The sequence below is a fragment of the Aythya marila genome (genome assembly GCF_965140915.1).
Source record: "Aythya marila genome assembly, chromosome: 10".
Lineage (NCBI taxonomy): Eukaryota > Metazoa > Chordata > Aves > Anseriformes > Anatidae > Aythya > Aythya marila.
In genome coordinates this window covers 3,957,720-3,963,660 of record NC_139051.1, presented here as the reverse complement: position 1 = coordinate 3,963,660, position 5,941 = coordinate 3,957,720, and positions in this window count along the sequence as shown.

Here is a 5,941-nt window from a genome sequence, read left to right as displayed (position 1 = left end):
TACTGGGAGGAAGGTATGAGAAAGCCAGCTCGGAATGAGCACTACACAGTCTCACAGTTCCAGAGAATCAGGGGGACTTCAGCTGAGTTAGTTTTGAGGCCAGTGGCTAACTTTGCTAAAGCCTAGAATATTTACCAAACATAGCTTTTTATTTTTATTTTTTTCATCTTGCTGTTGGTACTTTCAACATAAAAACCCAACTCCCACAAATACAATCTTTGTTTTCAGCCTTGTCTAGATTTCAAGCACCCCAATTGAGCTATTCTCATCTTTTGATGTTCCCAGGCCTTCCGGATCTATTAAATGATCTTCAGCCGTTTCCTCGGAGGAGGGATGTAATTTGTCTTGAAGTGGCTATGAGGTACTTTTAAATTAAATAATAAATACACAACTTTTTAGTGTCATTTTGTTGTATTGTGCTGGTGTTCCTGCAACTATAAACGTAATAAAAACACCCAAACCCTAACCTCCTCACGTGAATTCTATGATGTATATTGATACATCATTTTTTTTTGAAGATCTGAGTGGGTCTTGAAACAGGATTCTTCTGATTTTCTTACACTCGCTTTGTATTCTGCTGCACTGCACTTGCTTGATACTGAATCACTACAGAGTTTTTTCAAAGCGTGCTAATCAATTTTGGTTCAAACAGTTAAAATACCTTACAAATTGCTGTCACACATCAGTGAATGAAATTACTTTAAGCCAGGTTAGGTCAGGAATCTCCAGACACCTAATCTAAGCTTCATTACTGAAAGTAAAGGTATCTGCAGATCGTGTGTCTTACCTTGTTGCATTCAGCACTACAACCATTGATCTGTGCCCAGGGCTTTGATGGTGTGTAATTCTGTGGAAATTTTCAGGAGCGTTAGAGACCTGAAACTCAAGAATCAGGTTTTGGCTGTTGTAAAAAGACCTTCCAGGGCAGTGAGGAAAAGCAGTGCACCTGAGCCCCTGCTGCGGGCAGGAATCCTCCCCTCCTCTTCCCCTGAGTGCCGCTGCTGCTTCCCCTGCGTTAGGGGCCTGGCCACGCTGCTGCATGAGAGCTGCTGCTGGTGTTGAGAGCCAACCTTGCAAAAGGAATAGTTTTCAGCTGGCTTAATGTAAAGGAAGGAATTGGAAATGCTCTTTTTGGGGAGTGCACGTTAATCTCTTAAAGATCCATCAGAACTGGCAGTATTGGTTTCTGTCTCTTATTTTGCCTGCAAAGTGTGACACGGTTACATTGCTGGAAGTTGGTTTCCAGTTTGTTCTAATTTCTGCTGGTGTTTTAGGAAGATGAGAACGTGGAAGTACACGATTATGCTATACAATTTGTATGTTACGTCTGTCTTCCTTCAGTACTGATGAGTATGTACATAATTCTTACCAAATCAATGCTTGATCTGAGCTTCTCAAGTGTAAGATCTTTCTTTCTTTCTTTCTTTCTTTTTTTTTTTTTTTTTTTAATGAGATTTGTCCAACTGCATAAGGCAGAACTGGATTCATATTGCTAAGATATTGGACCTGGTCCTGCTCTCTTTAAAAATTCCAATAAAATAAAATAATGTTTTGCAGAAGTTTAAAAAAAAAAATAAATCTAAAATAGGCTTTACATAAATTTAGTGCAAAAAGAACAAATCTGTATTGGAAAATGATTTCTCAGTCTTTTGCTGCAAGTTTGAAAGCACCACATCTCCTTTCCTAACATGACTTTTTTCATTGTTGGTTCTCAGTAAATACTCCACAAGCAGCGTTGGGAATTTACACAAAACGAAATCGTGCTCTCTGTGTATGCTTTTATTACAAGGCGTGCCAAATACCTTTCAAAGAGTAATTAACATTTCTGTCTCATTAATGTAGAAACTCAGGTATGATTGCCTAACTCATTTGGTTGAGATCACACAATGTATTAATGATGAAACCACACACAAGCTTTTTTGTCTTCTAGGATTATATTTAAATGTTTCTCCTTTGAGAATAGAAGGGAAATATGAATTGCTGTGAATTGAAATATTTTTCAGTTAGCTGTGGGGATGTGGGTTTCAAAACATGCAGGCCTCCCCTCATGTGAGCTTCATCCTAAATAAAATGCATTTGAAATAATCTTTGTTACCACCCAAACATGTAAAGTCATTTGTGTGCTCTCTCTGCTTTATTTCCAGAGAAATAATTATGGTTTTTATTCTGTTCCTGCTCCAGAGGAGATGATTGTCCTCCAAGAAAGAGGGAGTCACTATTTGTATATCTTTAAACATTTTCCCCGAAACACAAAACAAACAAAAAACCCACGGTGTTTTCATTTAATTTGCAAGGCTGTGGTTAAATTTCCAAGACTTCTTGATGCCATGGTTCAATGTTTTTATTTTTTGTTTCTAAAAAAAAAATCTATTTCAATGAAAATGTCTTTGCTATAGGAAACAAAAAGCTGTTGGAAGTGTATACTTTGAAAAAACGGTCTTCTATTAATTCTAGTGGAGGAAGGAGGGGGCTGAAAAATAGAAAGCATTTTCTCTTACTGTGGTAAGAGGAAGGAGGAGAAACGACAGGGAATATGGCTTTACTATTTATTTCCTACAAGTTGGGGAATGACACTTTTAAAAATGAAAGATTGCTGTCTCTTTGAAATACCCTTTGCACTGAAAAAGTAAGTTTTTATAGATTTATGTACACATTCTTTATCCGTGAGCAGTATGGAAAAGAGGACTGGAAAAAAAAAAAAAAAAAAGAAATTAGACATTTTCTGTTGCATCAGTGCATGCAAGGATTCAAAGGCAAAGCAAACTGTGTAACTGAAACTTCTCCATAAACCATTTTTCCAGATCTTACTAAGCATTGCTTCCCACTGTCCACTGGTATCTACAGAACACAGTCAACTTTTCTAATGATTCTGAAGGGGGCCTAATCTAGTCAAACGTCGATGCTTTGTCATTTTAATAAAAAATGTTTTCAGTCCAAAGATATTTGTAACCAGCACATAACATTTTGTCAGTCCTCCAAAAATTTTGGTTTTGTCTGGCTAACAATAAGAAGTGGGCATGATCTCACCAACGGCAGTGGTTTAATTAAGCTTATTGAATGGAGCTGCTGCCTAAATGGCAGGCCATTGTTCAGTGTTCCGTACGTGCCACTGAAGTATCTGTGAAAATACAAAATGTTGTCTTTTTTACTTGGCAAAAATAGATTTGGAGCTAGAATAGATCTGCTTTCTTGTCTGAGCAAGTGGAAGGAAAGTTCTTTGATATTGAAGAGTCAATGCTAGCATACAGTTGGTTTGACTCTTGGGATTCTCTCACACTGTGAAATAAAGATCTTCCTCCAGTGTCATTCTGCAACATTTTACTTAATATCCTTTGCTATTAAATAAAATTATACGACATGTAAGTGCTACAATTCATATAATACAAGTCCACTTTCTTCAAAACAGAAGTTAAAAGGATTGGAGTGAAACCAGAGGCACTTTTCCCTATTGATTAAATCCTGCCAAAAGTATTATATTAACTTGTATCTCACTTTTAGAGACAAGATCTGAGAGTGGTGGCCCCTATTGGCTTTACCTATCCTCAGAGCAGCATCTGTTACAGCGCGGTGCCAATGAAATTCAGAACCTGACAGCAGCGGCACAGAAAGTTGGAGGGCTGCAAGCATACCTGCCACATCGTGCAGCATTAGCATCAAACCTTCTACTACTGCTTTTTACTTTCTGCGTGCAAAGAAGTAGCTCTGAAGTGCTTAGTAAAAAGGTCGAGTGTGTTTTATTCTATTTCAAAATTACTACTTAGTTCCATATTTCTGTGCAGATTATAGCACAAGAATTTAGATCAATTTATTTTATTTTTTTTTTCAACTTTAGTGAGGAAATGCAATGTTTTACCAGTTTAGGACACTTGAATTTGTCTCCTATGGTTTTTAAGTAGGTAGTGGAAGTGTACTGGTCTTTAAAATGTATGTTTATGCCTCTCTAGGCTTGTTTTGGCTGGTGGAATTCGTTAGGAGCAATCATGCTGGGAAATGCAGTTTCTTATGAAAAACTGAAAATCAGGAGCACGTGATGACCTCCAAGAAGTATTACAGGGAGCAGACTGGGCTGTGGATGTGAGCTGATGTGGTGTCTGAGGGGAAATGCAGTCAGCTGGGGTAGATAAGTTATTTAAGAAAAGCTGTGTTTTAGGAAAGGTGTGTTCTCCACTCCTTTGTTATAGTTAAGGTTGCAAAGGTAAACTATTATTTTTGCTGCTTTAATTAGATTTTGACACCTCTTTTAAGGTAAAGGGTACCTTGAGGAAAAGAGCTCAGAGTAACTTGTAATCTGAGTTGTATTGTCCTTTTCTATCATCAGCGTACCTGCGTACACTTAGCACGTCTATTTTCAGCCCAATATTCACTGTTTGCTTTGAGTGGTCAGAAGAAAAAAAGACAGCTAAATTCAGTGTGGTTTTAATGCCATCACATGCAGCATGCTGTTTGTTTGTCTGGCCTAGGGTTTCAGGCATAACTTTGTCTCTGGTCCTTTATTTGCTTAACAGAGTTAGTTAATGATGCTGCCTGGCTGCTAGGGAAATAGGCAACACAACAGACATACAAGTAAAAGTGCCAAATCCTAAGTATTGCTGGGACTTTTCATGTAATTGACATCCACTGGGGAATACCAGTTTCTGTTTTAGAAGCTGACAATTGATCCATGGCCCCAAATGGACAATTCCTTTGTAAAACACTTAGCACTTGAAAGCAACGCTTTAGAAAGCATCAAGCCATGGCATGTTGGTCAGAGAGAGCCCCGAAATACTAAATCTGACCTATCTGTACCTGCCTGAAACCATTTTGGAGGCAATAAGAGACTTTTCCTAAGCTTCCTCTGACAACACAGCACTCAAGGGCAGCAGCTCCATGCTCCTTGAGGTGCCTCAAGCAAGCTGGCCCATCCCTTGCAGCTGCTGCTGCTTTTCCCTCCTCCTTTGGACCAGAGGCCCAGGGCATTGCAGTAACTCCCCTCTGTCTGACCACTGACTTCACCAAGGGCCCCAAACTTTTTGCAAGGTCTGTTTGCTTTCACAATAGCATGAACCAAGGATTTTTTTTACAGTATGGCTGTGAGTATGAAACCATAACTACCTGTATTATATATAGAGTTCCTACAGTCAAAGAAGCCTGAAAGGTTCTTGATGTTAGAAGGCATACTCTTAATATATTTTTCTATATGATGAAATTGCCAGCAGAGACCACTAATTCTACACCTGTGCTCAATCCTGATTGCTGAAATCAAGACGAGGGAGCACAGAAGGTTGCTGGCAGCAGGGCTGTGCTTGCCACAGGTGCCAGCTCTGTCTTTTAGCCCTTGTGGTCCCCGAACCAGCTCGTTGTGCTGTGATGGATGCCAGCTGTGCTTCCACCCAGGGCGGCTCTGTCAGAGGCTTTCTGCTTCGTTGTTGCGCTGCTCTTGAGAGGGAGGAGAAGGTGCCAGGGGCCTTGACGGAGAGACAACATTGGGACCCCTCTGGGCATTAGGATCCCTCTTGGTCAAGGCTGTGGGGTTGGAGCAGGAACCCTCTTCACCCCCAAACCCAGCCCAGCTCTGTACCAGCATTTTACCTCACAGCACCCCCCCGCCAGCTCCCCTACGCCTAGAACAACAGCCGGCATCGCTCTTTGGCTACCTTACTTCCAACTTTTTGCCCAAAAACGAGCTTTCCCCTTTCCCCCTGACACAGCCCCGCTCCCCACCGCCCCCACCCCAGCCTTGGGGCTGGAGGCAGCCGCCCGCGGGGCTCTCTCCTCCCGGGGCGGGGGGGGGGGGGGCTCGGTGAGGACGAGCCCCGGAGCCCCCGCTTCTCCCGGCCGGGCACCGGCGTGAGGCGAGGCCGGTTGGGGGCCGGTTCCCTCCCTCAGAGCCGCGGCGGCCCCGCCTGGTGGCGGCAGGAGGAGGAGGAGGAGGAGGAGGAGGAGGGCGGGCTGGCGGGGCCGC